Raw genomic sequence first — 15,995 nt, forward strand, 5'->3', positions numbered from 1 at the left:
AGAGAAGCTGGCATGATTCAGAGTTTAAAAATGCGTTGTGCAAATAGACCGCGTGCCAGGCTCCCAGGGAATTTGGCTGCGCTGGAAGCGGCTCTGGATGAGGAATGCGGGGCTCCAGCCTCAGCACAAGCTCCAACAAGGAGCCAGAGTGCACCGCGGTCAGCAGTGGTCAGGGCTGCTCTAACTTCGCAGATAGATCGGCAGCAGAAACTCGCTTCTCAGCCCAAACAAGGAAGGTCTAGTGAGGGAAGCTAACACTTCAAAGTACTGAATGAAGAGGGGCACCGGGGGGCTCCGTCGGTGACGCGACTGCCTTCTGCTCAGGTCATGATCCCAGGGTCCTGGGATCGAGCCCCGCGTCGTCACATCATCGGGTGCCCTGCTTAGCGGGGAGCCTGATTCTCTCCCTACTTGTTCGCTCTCTTTTCCTCCCTGACAAATAAATAAGTAAATCTTTAAAAAAAAAAAAAACACAAAGTACTGAATGAAGAAACATGACCCCCTCCCTATGTATTCTTCACCTGGGCATACTCACCACACCAAGAAAGTGCCCTTTGCCCAAAAGCAATTTTCCCAGTTTTTGTGGTCTCACATCATAAAGCTTGACTGGCGCCTGGACTTGAACTGAATTCCGTTGGCAGAGTAAACAGCGTCCCAGCAGTGCGAAGGACATAATGTAATGATGACGTCCACCCCTCCTGTTTCTTTCGGTGAGCCCAGAAAGTCTCTCAGGACCCCTGGTGAGCTGGCTGCATGGAGGCAAAATCTTTGAGCTCTAGAAGGTGGGGATTGCCTGGGGAGCCACCTCCGGCCACCTGCCCTGTTCCCACGCTCCTCTGCCACCAAGCGCCAAGGGAAGCTGCAGGGTGTCCGAAAGGGCCCACAGGCCCTGAGCTCTGTAGTCAGGCGTTGTTTGCAGCTGCGAGGCTGCCAGCTGCCAGACGGAGCCAGGATCCAGGCGAGGGAAACCCACTTATCCGGGGGCCAGCACCGAGAGCCACTTCCGGGCTCCCCCTTTCTGCACGTCCCCGCACCCCTCAGCTTGCCTTTTGCAGGCCCGCTTTGCTTCCTCCGTACCTGAGCTCTGCGGAGGAGGATCGGGGCCGCAGACGGTCAGGGTAGAACCTTCCCAGGAGGAGTCAGCTCTCTGTTCCTCCTCTGTTCCTCCCTGTCAGGCTGAGGCTTGCTTCCTAGTTCCAGGCTCACAGAGGAAAGGGGAGAAGAGGAAAACGCTTGAATGATATGTGAGCTTTGGGAGAACTGTCTTCGGGATCGTAGGACCAGACGGGCTCGCTCTTGTCCCACGTCCTGGCTAGAGCTAAGATGAGTGTCACACAAAATGGTAAAATCAACAGCTTTCTCCTCAGGTTCTCCAACAACCCCTCTCTCCTCTCTCCTACCTGCAGGCTTCCCTTCACCCCACGGCCAGGTCCCAGTGACCTCTGACCGCCACTGCCTCTGCCCACACACTCTTCTCTCCCTTCCTTCCTTCCCGGCTCTGCACAGGAGACGGGTGGGATAAGACGTGGTTAAAGGACTTCACACCTCTGGGTTACAAACTAGCCCTTCACTGCGATGTTCCCCGGATCTACAGTAGCGTCTGGCACATGGCAGCCACTCGACAAATACCTGCTGAGTACAAGACTGAAAAAGTGGAATTCCAAGAGATCCATCCACTGTCTGGGGTATTTTCACAGAGGAAGAAGGTAACGGCCTTACTTGCAGCTTCCAAGTCACTTTTACACACTCAAAGGACAGGATCTGTGCATTTCCAACAGCTCCGTGGCCTAGTTGATGTTTTATTGTACGAAGAAACCTTACAAATGGTACCATTGAGGAAACTCTTTCCTGGCTTACAGGAGCCTAATCCTACATCCCTAAAAATTCTCTCATGCACATGGGCCTTTTTGCTCTTCACATGCCCACTGAGGTTCTTATGAAGGGACAGAAAAAGTAAGTAAGCCCCTTTCTTTTTTCTTCCTTCTTTTTTCTTTTCTTCCTTCCTTCCTTCCTTCCTTCCTTCCTTCCTTCCTTCCTTCCTTCCTTCTTTCTTTCTTTCTTTCTTTCTTTCTTTCTTTCTTTCTTTCTTTCTTTCTTTCTTTCTTTCTTTCTCATAGACTGTTCTGGAATGTTTGAGGAAAATCCTTGGGCTTTACACAGTCGCTCCCCATCTGGGGAGTCTCAGGTCAACTTCTTGGATTTTTTTCCTCCTATTTTTCCTCTTCGTGTGTCCCTCCTGAGTGTGTTGTCCTGTTCCCGGAGGCAGGAACCTGTCTGTGGGCAAGGTCGGAGAGTCTACGGCCCCTGTGGAGCCAGCTTTGTGGCAGCTGGTGACACAGCAGGCCTGACCTCATCTGTTATAATTGCTGAAACTTGCATCCGAAGGAACATGTTAGTAACAGCACTCCCCTCCATCAGGCCGCTCTCACGCCCAGGTAGAGAAGACAGGCTGTGACTCACATCATGGCAGGAGAGCCCCCCCTACCCCCTCACCCAGGCTCCAGGAAAATGATGTGAAAGGAGGAACCAAGAGAGGAAGCTCCCTCTTCCCCACATCCCTCCCAGTTCCCCCCACCATCTCCACTCTCCTCCCCACCCCAGTCAGCTCTCCCCACCTCCTGGCTGAAGCCAGCTCCCCTCCTCCCACCTCATCCCCTGCTCTAGCCACAAGGGACATGTGCTTCTCTATACTAACCTGCTTCTCACACCTCTGTGCTTCTGCATGGCATTCCCTCTGCCTCCAAGTCTCTTCCCTCACGTCTGTATTGGTTTGATCTCTCCCTGGGCTTCAAAGCCCAATTCAAATGTTTTCTGTCCTTTGCAACTTTCCCCTGATTCCCTTTAGGGATCATAGACTGTGCCTATGCCGCGTCAAAAAGAATTTATAAACGATCTACTCGGGGCTCAGCTTGATAATAAATGAAGTGGGGGAGTTGAAAGCGGTAGAAGATACAAGCTGTGCTCCCAGGGGCCAGAAAGCCTAGTCTGAAAGGCAGGGGGGCTGTCATGAGAACATATAAACCAAGATCCATCCATCTGCGGTTGCTTGGGAGAAGCACTGTGTGTTTTTAAATAAAGAAATTCCTGCTTCTAATTTCCCTGGATCTTTCTATATAAAGTTCCTCATGTTAGAAACAGCTTGACTGAAAATCGGTGCTTGCAGGGAAGAGTACCTGCTCTGGAATGTCGGGTGGAGGTGTTGATTCCCCGGGCGAGGTGGCATCCCATGGCAGAAACCTGGCTTTGGCAGTGCGGGAAGGATGAAACAGAGGCAGAGAATGGTTAGCGGTTCTTGGAGTAGGTCAGGCAGGAGGTCAGAGAGACCAGGAGGGTAGGCTGCCACAAGGATAATAAAAATAGAAGAAGTGGCCAACATCTCCGTTCCCAACCTCTTCTGAGGCTGCATATAAGCTCTTGAAGGGGGAGGGGAAGTCTGAAACAGTGCTAGGAAAAAGAGAGTGTCCGAAGGATTGGAATCCCAGATCAAGAAGGGATTTTCTATCGCGGAGGCTGCCATTGTGTTTGAAAGTATGATGTGCTCAGATTGTGTTTAGACTCCCCTAGGCGAGATTCAGTTTGTTGATGGTGAAATTGAGTGGATGAATGGCATTGTGTTTCATGGCATTGGGGATTATCTCAAGGCATCCCGAGAAGCCTAGAGCCCCTTATTTCCCAGAATTATTTAATCTGGTCTTGAGTTGTCCTACCAGCCCTGAATGAACAATGATGGCTTGTGTTTCTCAGTAAGAATTTGTATCTACAAATACTGTTAGTGCTCTTTTGGAAAAAGAGTCATAATGTTGGTTGCAGAAAGCAGAAGCTATAAGCTATCCATATAAAGATAGGTGTAAATACAATATCCCGAATTACCTATCAATTCACAACCCGAAAGTAATTATGAACATTTTATTGTCCCCTTTCAGCGTTGTCTTAATGTTTGTACGTGTGTGTTTTATTCTTCTGTAAGCACATTCTTTTACCTTCAAAGAATCATCTTTGAATGTTGACTCCCTCTTTGCCTGGGGTTGGGAAGGGATGAGGAAACCAACTCCACAGGAAAACTGTACTTCTATTCTAGAAGTAGTCCTCCAGACCTCAAATACCCCAACTGCTCAGCTCTGTCTTCTTAGTCCTGGAGGCAATTTGACGCCTAGGCCGGCTTCCTGCTTCCTGCTCTTCCTGCCCCTCCGTCCCAGCCCCCAGTCCCTAATCTGGGGGTTTAAGGGAGTGAGCAGGCTTAAGGGGTAGGTGCTACTGAATCAAGGTGTTAGAATCGATTATGTGTTGAGATGGAAAGTCTCTACAGAAAACCTTTGACCCACCTGTGAGGAGATGAATTCTCTGTGACTCCCGGAGATTCGCCTGCACTCTCCTTCTCTGGACTCGTAAGAGTGCCTCTTAATGGAAGCTCGTGGACTCAAGAGTTGGAAGGCCCACGTGTGTGGCATCATGTCCAATCTCCTATCTGGTATAGGAACCCCTCCCTAGCACTCCTGCCAGGGAGCCCCCAACCTCAGCCAAGCATCACTAGAATAAAGAAATCAGGGCTGTTTATGTCACTGTTGGGTGCCCCCAAAGCCAAACAATTCTATATTGATTTTCAGCTAAAATCTGATTTGAAATGAGGTGACATGATGGAAAAGTTATTTACTTTATTGTGATAGTTTTGCCCTCAGAGATCATTTACTTTAGGCTGTACTGAAAGATTCCAGTTTCTTAAGAAAGGGGAAGGGACCACGAACCTCCTGAAATTATACACAAAACCATGTGAATATGTGCATATGTGCTCCTTAATTTGGGAGGGGGGCTTGGGGCCAGAGGGTCTGTGGGATTCTGTAAGCCCAGGAGTCCCGCACAGTCCCTCGCCATCCCTGAGGCGCCATGTTGAGTTGAGGCTCTCACACTCCAAAGGAATACAGACCGGATCTCGTTCAGATCTTGCTCAGCGAGAGGCGCCCTGACATCCCTGCCTGCCGGCTTGTCGCAGAGGTGCTAGGGCTTTGTCTTTAGCCCAGAATAAGTCCCCCTTTCCCAAGCAGAGCCCAGCGAATGCACCGTGTGTCTGGAGGCTGGCCATGTGGAAACACGATGCCTTCGGGGGGCCTTCATGTGGCTACTGCTCTCATTTCTCAGATGTGGCCACCTGTCTGGGCCATGACTTCTCTACGTCAGTGCCACCCAACTCTGGAAAAGGCATGAGCGATAATGGTGGTGTTCACAGAGCCAGAGTGTGTCACAAGGCTCTGTAGACAAAGGGGTCCAGAGGTCCCCACATTCCTAACTCATCATCTGCACACCCATTCAGGGAAAGGAAAAGATGAGCCACATTGCTCCTGGCAGGTCTCCACTTGTTCTTGTGACAACCGCCTCACACACACACACACACGCACACACACACACAAAGGGACACTCTTCTCTCTTGTCTTTTGCGGTAAGCCCTATCTGGGGATTACAAGATGTCAGTGTTGATTTGTTTGAAAATAGTTTGATATAATCTACATGCTCCACCCGAAGTGCAGCAATTTTCCAAAGGTGGAGAGTTAACATTTGAAAGCCCCTAATGAGGGATCCATGCTTCAGAGGGGTTCCTTAGCACGTCAAATAGTATTACTGAAATCTCCACCACAAAGGCTGTGTCTGTGAGCACCTGGAATGTTGGAAGTAAAAGTTCCACTGGAGGAATGGGTGGTATTCAAGTCATGCAAATTGGTAACACCAGGTCTCAAATGAAATAAGAGAAACTAAAGCCGTCACAGGTAAATATGCTCCAGTTTTTCTTGTCCTCTGTAGGATCTTTCAAGAGTTTACCATCGCTGTGGAGTTAAATCCAAAATATTTAATTTAGCAATTCTGCTTCACTGGGCTGGAGCCTCCTTATGGCAGTCAGCAACCCTCACTTCCGCACAAGCTGGTTTGGCTTTAGCTACACAGTCCCACCTTCCTGACTCAGCAGGTCAGACTGTGACCCTTTTTAAGACCTGCTCACATGCCATTTTCTTGGCCAGAAACACTCTCCTAGACAGAGCTCTGCTACGTGCTGAAGACACTAACCTTTTCTAAACCTTCATTTTCTCATCTATGATATGAGGGAAAAAATCACTCTCTACTATATTACTAAGGATTAATGAGATTACATCTGTAGGGGGTTTAGCTCGGTGCCTGGCACAGGGAAAATGTGATCGTTCTTTTCATTATTAGTCACCTATATAACTCTCGCTTGATCACCAGAACTTATCTCAAGTGTCTTCTTTTCTGGAGGGTTTCTCTGGTCACTTTCCCACACCCAAACCAAGATAATACATCCCTACTCCAGGCTCTCACAAAGTCTAGCCAACCTCTATGGAAGTGTGTGCCACATTCCATAGTCAATTTTCTTTTTGTGTATTTATCTCCACCTAAAAACCATTATCGCCTTGAGGGCAGGAGCTATATCTTTTTTTTTTTTTTTTAAAGTCCCCAGTGCCAAGTATATAATAGACACTCAGTAAATGAACTACTTAGGGACGTGTGGCTCCCTAAAGAGACACTTGGGAGGAGGCTTTGAGAATTACCATCCAATGGTGGAATGGTAGTCACCCGGAAAAGGAGTAAAGGAAGTTGATTTGCAAATTAGGACAGAAATCAGTGCAATATATGGAAGCACTTCTGTGACTGTTCAAAAACTGGAATGAGCTGCCTCAGTGGTATTTCCTTCCCCAGAGTTATTTCATCAGAGGCCAGAAACAGTAGATGGTTGTACCCCTGGGATAAGAGAGCAGTCTATAAGACACCATCTCACATTTTTGGACATTCTGTGACAATTCCATATGAGAAATAGTTTTTTGAAACGCTCTGAAACAAATACTTGAGCTGTATTGCATATTGATTCTCTATCTTAACATATTTAACTCTTCTCCTAAGTATACTTTTTAGTTTTCAAATGATCTATATGTTTTCTTGATCAGTTCTATTACTTGCATATATACTTATATGTGGCTAATATCAAAGATAGGTTTATTGATAATACATTCTGTGAGACTTTTTGCTTGGCTGCTGCAAAATGGAGGTAGAGTTGTAAATTATTTGTGTCAAATTGTTGGGTTTTAAGTCCACTCACTGAAAACCCAAGATCGCTGAGGGGGCCATTTTGGCTTTAAAACCAGAATGACTTTAAACCAACAATGGTTTTAAAATTTAAAAGATCAGGTAAATCTTGAGTTGATTCAAACCTCTAACTTCACAGTGTCAGTGGATGCTGAAAAATTTTGAAAACCTCCAGAGAAAAGTCAAATTCAGAATAAATCCAAGGCCCAGGCTACTTTTTCCAATTTATGGCAGCCAATTAATCCTTGGATGGGGAATATTTCAAGTTATGACTTGTGTACAAACTTTATATAACAGGAAGTTCCCATGTTACCTCTGGGGTAAGTCCCTTTAATCACCCAGGAACACAGGAGGGGGCTTTCCATTAAGCAGATATTATGTGAATACATAAAAACAAATAGATCTAATCTGCTCATCAAGAATGATCTTGTCATTTTTATTAGTCAGTAGCCCTGGATTAAACATTTAGCAATTTCTTCTGAAGCTTCTTTGGAAAAGCAGAGAGACCAGGAAGGAACCTTAGGAAAGAGTCAGATCACTTCAAGTGTTTGTATCTTGTATCTTTTTCTTTCTTTATTACTTTTTGTATCTCTCTCGGCATCAGTTGGGCGAGCATCTAGGAGAGGTTGAAAGCTCTGCCTTAAGACTAAAGCATCTCTTTTCAACACCAAGCAGATTGAAGACCAAGATAAGCAACTAAATTGTGATACTTTCAGTAAAATCGGTTTGATTAAATTTGAGAATTGTCCAGTTTGGCTGCCTGTCTTGGTCAAATAAACATGACATTAGTTACATCTTGACTCCACCTGTGGCCATGTAGACAGGGTTTATTGATGCTCATCTCCGAGAAGTTTCCTTGGCTTTAACACAACATAGCCTAGCTATTGTTCTTCGTGACGAATGTGACAACTGGTCACACTTGTGGTCACACTGGGAAACAAAAATTCCTGGGAAAAGCCTACGAATAAATAAGAGGCCTCCTAGCCACTGACAAAAACAAGTCATGGCATTTCTGCAGGTTATCTCATTATTGAAAAATTGGTGTTGAGGACAGACTCACAAGAAACCCTGCTAAATTCCTTAAAAGATTTCATGTTGTATAAAATTGATAAGGTACCATTCTCAATCTCATTATATTGAGATTCCTTTTTTTTCTTATCTAATATGCCATGTCAAGCATAGAATGAGTAAAATGACATCACACATCTCAACAGCTGGATAGTGCAATTAATCTTATAAGGGTGCCTCGCTCACACCTATGTGTCATTATGATTTTTTTCATGGAATAATTTTAAGGAATGCTAAGAAAATATTAAACTCACAGTATTTTTAACAAGGGAAATAGCATGGACTTTTAAAAAATAAAACAAAGCAATAACACAACTGTAATGTATTATTCTTGCCTTTTTGTTATTGGATAGACGTAGAATTTTATTTCTTGTTTAGAAGACTCCTTTTTTATAAAGGAGGAGGAGGAGAATCCCAACAGTCAAAGCCTGGCTGAAAATTTCCCTATAATTCTATATAAGAAACAGTATTATGCCTTCAAATTTGTGACAAACTTTCCTGGAGGTTATGCTCAAGAAGCTAGAATTTTCTTAGATGAAGCCACCCTGAAAATTCTAAAATATTCTCTGCTTGCGAGAAAATCGTATATCTCAATTACTTGCCACTTCTCCTAAATACTGAAATCAAAATAGCCTTTAGCTTTAAGAAGATATTCTATAATACAACATTTTGGCAACAATACATCAGTGTACCTTTAAGCAGAGACATCTCCAAAATGAGTCAGCTCTGTTTGGGCGCTGTTCTATAGGGTATAAATTTAACGTTCTGCCCATTCAGGACACTAGAATAGTGATCATACATGCCATCTAGGCCCTGCCAACTTATTTACTGTTTCTCAAAATAATCTTAACTTGAATACTAAATAAGGAACCTCGCCCAGCAGCTGAGAAACACTTTATTCTGTGGTAGCTCTTTCTGTCCTAACAACCAACATCCACCAAGGTGGTAGTAGGACTCTCTTTATTTTTAATTTTTTCTTAAATATGTTTATCTATATTGATGCAGTGTCATAAAATAGAAAGGCAAAGCTCAGCAATTTCTTTCTGTGGAATAATTATCCCCTTAAAACTGGAAGCATTTGTCAAACTAAGGAAAGTACAAGCCAAAAAATCTCTCTGTAATTGTAGAAAACTGCAGTGGTCTCCTAAGTTACCTATGTGGTTATATGCTTTAAATTGTGTTGGGAAGGAGGAAGCTGGAATGGTGGGCGGTCTTTGCAAATGGCTGCTGACCTCCATTGATTCTGGGAACTGAGCCTGCCTAAGGAAGCCACTGTTCCATCTGAGACAATGCATATGAAGTTACCTAGAGTATGGCAATATTCAGTGCATTCTATGATATTTTTTGGCCCCATTTAGTCCTGCTGGGTAAAAAAGTGAAAGGAATATGGAGAAAAACCATGACAAGTGCAAGGCCACAAAATGGTGGTTGAGGGTGAGATTAAAAAGTGTGTGTGTGTGTGTGTAATCAGCTTTTAAGTAATCCTTTCTTATAGTGGTATTCACAGTGATTAAGAGCAAAGTAATTTTTTTTTCATTTCTATGAAAGAATTGGAGATATTTACTTTTAAAAAGACCAAGTTCTGAGGACATCTGGGTGGCTCAGTTGGTTAAATGTCTGCCTTTGGCTCAGGTCATGATCTCAGGGTCCTGGGATCGAGCCCCACATCAGACTCTCTGCTCAGCGGCAAGTCTGCTTCACCCTCTCCCTCTCTCTCTCTGTGATCTTTCTCGCTCTCTCTCAAATAAATAAAATCTTAAAAAAAAAAAAAAGATCAAGTTCTGAAGATGGTAACGAGGGTAGAGGAACGACCAGATGGATGTTTTTCACAGGAAATTGTCTGTCCAATGGCAGAGGACTTTGACTATCCTTCAGGGATATAGGGGTCTTAAGGGAAAAGTGAGAACCAATGAGTAAACATCAACATAATGGAGAATATTTTAACTCAAGATATGGAAAAACTTTCTCCCAAGTCAGGCTGCCTGACTGAACTCGATTGACCTGAATGGTTACTTTTCAAGGACACTGTGAAGAGGATTATGCTTCCAGTTGGGGGTGGCCTCCAAGATTTCTTCCAACCATGACGGAGGTTTCTGTTATTCTAAATCTAAATCATACTTGCTCTCTGCTGAATTCCTCTCTGAGCTCATTTGTTTCAGAAGCCAGGCCAGAGATCAATCACATGGCTGCTACAAGAGTGGTTTCCTAGAGGACTTCCTTTTTCTCCCGCGTGTCCTAAAGTACTCAGATGACTGATGTACTGCACACCAGATGGGACACGGCCAGATGCAAGGGAGACAAGATAGATTTTTGGCCTGATCGTGTCAATAACATTCATGACATTAACACATTCAAAAGGGAAAGCTAAAAATGAGAAAGGAATATGTGTAAAACTCAAAATCTTGTATCAATTCATTCACCACAAGAACACAGGCAAGTGGCCCGTGAGTACATAATGGTAAGAGGAACGGAAGTCACTCTAACAATCACTGGTATTCTTGGGGCGTCTATTATCTCATAGTTTTGTTTCATTCCGTCTTCATAGAAACTTCAGGAAAAGGGTACAATCACTAGCCTCATTTCTTAAGCACAGAGGTGTTAATTGCTACCCAAGTATGAACAGTCAGTACATGGCATAGCAGGGACTCAGACCCAGATCTATCTCCTTCCATTCCCACAGTCTTCGCCACTGTGTTCAGAGGAGACTGGAGCCTTCCAAATATTTTGGATGGCCGCTGCCCAGGCAGCCCTGAATCAGGCTCTCTGCAGAGCATCTTTGACTAAGAACTTGCAAAGACAACACCAGTCCTGGATCACACCATCTCATGATTTTTAGAACTTTAGAGACAGTGGCTATCACCTATGTATAAACAATACGGCCTAAGGAGGAGATGAAATTCAGAACGTGTGATTATTTGAATTGCGTCAGAGACAATTTGGGGGAGTAGACCAGTATTTCACATAGACAAAGATGTACTATTCATTTACATTTAGTAATACAATGTTCTTTTTTTTTTTTTTTTCCCTGAAAACAAAGTAAGAGACAATTTTGAGAGGCGTGGTCCAGGTTCAATATGAAGAATAAATTCCTGGAAGAGAAAATTATAAAGCTTAGGAATAGATTACCAAGGAAAGTTGTGACTTAAAAAAAAATTACTCACCTCTGCGGACTAGGTTGTATTTTTACTACAGGAATGACTATATAACGCTCAAAAACATTTAGTAGGGAAAAAAGTTAGCTAAATTGCTTACTAGCATGTGGTTTTAAAATGAACCCCACCCCCCCTTTTATTTGTTTTTGCTTTTGAGCTATTTGAAGAGAAAATTCGGACCTAGCTCACTTTTTCCAAATGTCTGTGCTTTGACATCAATGGCACTTTGCAAAGCAATGTGTATTCACATTTTAGGCTTTTTCACTTCTGTTGGCTAATTTCTGAGTTGGAAGACTAAGCAGAGGTCATTTGAGTTGAGTCTCCTGCTGTCTCTTGCTGCTTTTGGCTTAAGGATCCTGCTTCTCAGACTAAAAGGTACAGTTCTCTCCAGGCCACGTGCTAAGCCTGTGTGAGTTAGGACCAGCAAGGATAAATCAGTGTAAACCTTCGAGAAGCCATTAAATATGCGATGCTCCCTTGTTGATGAAATGATTCTTTCATTCCAGGATGGAGAAAATACTAAGTAGTCCTACTTCCCGACATGAAATTTGGATATTACCCAATCTCTTGGAAAAGCTGACAAATCTGCCCCCCAGGAGCTGGTGAAACTTGGTGAGAACCCAGAAAGCCAGATCTGCGGGCGACCTCCAGCTTGGGGCAATGGTTCCTGAGGCTTTTCCTGATGTTGAGACTTTGTTTCTTTTCCTTTAAAGCCGGATCGATGAAACAGCATATGAAAGCACTTTGTAACCTACAAAGTACCGGAGACGTGCTATGTTAGGTTTTAGTACAATTATTGGATTTCCCACTGGTGTGGCACCGTTTTACAATTCTGATCAAACTGGAAAATTGCCTTCCAAATTAATAATTATTAACTTGCAATTATAGAACCTTTACGATGTGCCAGGTACTGGGCTCAGCTTGTGAAAATACAAGATCTTATTTAATCTTCACCTCATAACCAAGGCAATAGTATTGCAATAATAAGTCTATGTTTATTTATTATTAATTTGTAAATGAGAAAACTGAGGTGTAGAGAAAGTGGGTAGCTGGCTCCGTGTTACGAAGCTTAGAAGAGCTGGTAGGCATCTGGCCCACGTTTGTCTGATCATTACCTGAGAATCCTACGGTGGCTTTAACTTGATCTTCTGCATTCCCCAAAAGGAAGGATTTTCATTCTGAGATGGGAATGGATTTTAGTGAACGTCCATCGTAGCTTCCGACCACATGCAGCCACTGCTCTGCGGGGCCAAGTTCTTGCTCTGTGCACCAGGTGGTGGCCTGATGCCGTTCTTCTAACGTGTTTGGGATAGTTGATGGCATGGGTGCCCCACCCAGATCCACTTTCCCAGCCACTGCACCCATCCTGGAGCTGCCAACAGCTCACAGCTGCTCCCATTCTGAAAAATCCCCCACTCACTCTGTCCCAGAGCACTTGGGATCCTTGTGTAGCCTACCGACCCACCCTCTCAGACCTTGGTGGATGACAGGTGGGCACAGGCCTGCCCCTTCCCCTCAAGGTGGGACTGAACTCAGGGGCAATTTGTACTCCCGGGCGTCCCAGTGGGCGCCATACTAAACTGGTCTCCCACTGAGACTGGATTCTTGCTTAGCTTTTCCCCTCCCAGACCTGCTCTTTTCCTTTACCCCCCTGCCCTGACAGCACAAGCCAATAAACTACCGGAAGAAGAATCCCCCTTTTAGGCTCCACTTTTAAGAAACCTGAGCGAAGACAGTTGGGAACTGTTGAGTTTTTCTATACTGTAGTCCTTTCCTCTTATTCAAAGAATTCCATGCCTTTAAAGCCTTCACTTCAACACATTTTCTCCCTGAGCTACTTATGTTAATTTTTTCATTTGTTTGTTGCGAAATCATCCTGGTTTCTTCCTTTTCTTGGGGGTGGGGAGTGGGTGGGAGGAGGCACGGATTATTCCAGAGTGCAGATGTGGTGTCATGAACACTTGTAGTCTAAGGGTTTCCAGGAAGAGGTTGTTCTTAACTGTTGACTATTGACTCTCTACTGACACAGAAAATGGTTTAATACCACCTATTTGGTCCCTGATCCTTGTCCTACACTAATAAGAACGGTGAGACCTCAGAGAACGTACCAGACAGTTCCTATTTGGTGTACTGTAATCTCTAAAACTCTAGTCACCTGGGGTTGCCAGGCATTTGAAGGGTAATTGTCTTTTTCCCTCTCACTGCGCCTGAAATGTCATCTTTTTTCTTCCCCCAGGGAAAGCACCTTCGCGTGGCTTTCTCTTCGCCTTGGCTGCCTGCTGGCTCCGCAGGTTCCAGAGAGTGTGATCATCAGCCGAGACGCTGTGTCCCCCTCAAGCAACAACACAGCACTTCTTTGAGCCAAAGAAATAAAAGGAATAAAAATGCACTTTCCAAAGGGACTGATCTTAGCAATTTGAAAGGAAAGTTTCCGAAAATCAGCAGAGTATCGGCTATGGAGGGAAAGTATCTGTTTGGGGAAACGGCCAGAAGAATTAGACCTTTCGTTTCTATCCGTTAATCATTTACAATTTTACGTCGAGGCAGATAAACAAGCTCCACCACGAAGAGACAAGAAAGCTGGCGAGCATCACAGGAACATTTACAAGTTCGAAGTCTAGAGATCAGTCTACGTAGCCAATGTGATCGATTTCAAGGGTTCCGTTTCCCCCACAGTGATGGCCTAGGCTTGAAGGTGATGTGGGGACAACAGCATGATTTCAGGATTCCTCTTGCGTGGCTCTCAGCTCTTGCTAAGCTGCCAGCCCTTCTGACACTTAACGATAGAGCTCTTTGTCTTCCACACATTTCTCCTTGGCTTTTCCTCCATCCTTACAATCTTTGATCACTTAATCTCTTAGTTTAAAAAAATCCTTTATTCATTCCCCAAGTTTTCATAACCGCCCTTTCCCTGTTCACCTTATTTCAGAGCCTACCAAGCTTTTCCTTGTTCCATAGAGCATTCCTCCAGGTGAGCTACAACAGAATGGTTAACGTAGCTGGTACAATTGTTACTTGGACTCCCATGGTTCAAGAACATGATCCTAGGAACTCGGCGGCATGTTTCCAAATACTGTTTCTCCCCAGGCCATTCTCCTTCCAGAACAAAGGTCTTAGGAAAAAAATTAGCTCATAGAAGGACTTCCTACATGTGGAAAAGACACCTCAAAGCTTTCTTTCAAAACATATGCATGAAATGCCCCCTCATCCAGGTAGTAATTTTCTGCTAATATCACTCCCCCAAGTAATGGTCCTTTTCCTCCATGCCAAATACATTCGCGGACGCCTGCAAATGACCAAGTGGATTCTATGAAGTACAGAAAACCATTGAAAATGGATTAAGTGGTAATTGAGCTATTCACAATCAGTGTGAATTGAGCTAAGCGGAAGAAAAATAAAACTTCAAATGGTAACTAATTTTTGTGTTGTCTCTGCCTGGCAAAGCCATCAAAGAGATCTCGAAGTCTGCACGTTAATTTGTCTCTGACTGAGAGAACCCGTTTTCAGTAGGCAGTGTCTTCAATAATGCTGTCACTCTTTTTTTTTTCCCCCAATTTTTGATCGTGTTAAACAGTGATTGACTGGACATGGTGCTGTCCTCCAACCAGGAAGAAAAGTGAAAAGAGTCCTTAGGATCCTATCACTACTGCTTCCTCAGTCTTTCCTGTCCCACTCTGTGTCCCCTTCTCCCCACCCCACGCCTGCCCTGCGATGTCTCCCAAGAGCCAGCCCTTGTTGTTGCTCAGTGGTTTAAATCTCCTTTTTCTTTTTTTTGACAATTACAAAAAGTAAGCTCTCAGTAATAATGGTATAAAAAATACGTTCTTTCCAATTATATAATTAATTACTTCATTTTAACAGGGTGGTTTCTTTTGAAAATACAAAAAAAAAAAAAGAGTGAAAATATAAGCCCATTTGTAACTCTTTCGGAGATACTGGCATTTGGCGCCTTTGCTTTTTTTTTTTTTTAATTACACTAGTTGAGATCATTTTATGTATCAGTTCTCCAATATGCTATTCTTTACCTAACACTCTTTTGAAATCCTTTCTCATGTCATTGAGATTATTATTTGTAAAGCATGATTTTGAAGGATTCATCATATTACGTCGTCTGGCTTCTGCATAATTTATTCTACTGTTCCTGCACTATGAGCATGTAGTCTCTTTCTGACTTTGCTGTGATTAATACAACAAATACTTGCCCCCACATATGTATCGTGTTTTAGCAGGGGATTCTTGAAGACCCCAGAAATGACTCTGTAACACCAAGCTGCAGTAACTGGGTACAGGATGGAGTTAGAATTCTGATGAGAAAAGGGGTTCTTGCTTTGTTTCTTGCTGAAAAGGTGAACTGCCTTTGGGTGTGGCCAAAGTCAGAGGCAGAGGAAGCAAATGCCCTTGACTCTGACTCGTGCTTGGGTTATCATTTAGGCCGCAGAGGCAGGGGAGGTGAAAGTTGAGCGGTTCTTAACTCGGAAACTGAGATCCTAGGCTTCGTAGCTTCTTCCCATACATCGTTCCAAAATGGAAGGCTGGCCCTTCTTTGTATGTTGATGCCAGTGTGCCCAGTGTCTGCTTCAGACACGCACCGGCCCGTCTCTGAGTGGTTGTTTGTTGAAGACACCTAAAGCCAAAGAGAGATGTGTCTGAGGTAGCAGTGGCCCCCTCTCCCCTCCCAGCTTCCCCGGTCCT

General features: G+C 44.2%; 1 long non-coding RNA gene across 4 annotated transcripts in view; it reads left to right on the top strand.

Annotated features, from left to right (window-relative positions):
* LOC123802812 (uncharacterized) overlaps positions 1 to 14,720 on the top strand; it is a 56,684-nt gene extending 41,964 nt beyond the window's left edge. For 2 of the 4 annotated variants that reach the window (XR_015722413.1, XR_006782664.2), the window contains 3 exons: positions 1,407 to 1,706; positions 11,810 to 11,915; positions 13,540 to 14,720. This is a non-coding gene — a long non-coding RNA (uncharacterized LOC123802812). The remainder of the gene's footprint in view (positions 1 to 1,406; positions 1,707 to 11,809; positions 11,916 to 13,539) is intronic. The other 2 variants (XR_006782665.2, XR_006782662.2) reach the window with 1 other exon arrangement.
* The last annotated feature ends 1,275 nt before the right edge of the window (positions 14,721 to 15,995 follow it).

This window comes from Ursus americanus, chromosome 31, assembly GCF_024610735.1.
Source record: "Ursus americanus isolate L20-20 chromosome 31, mUrsAme1.1.p, whole genome shotgun sequence".
Lineage (NCBI taxonomy): Eukaryota > Metazoa > Chordata > Mammalia > Carnivora > Ursidae > Ursus > Ursus americanus.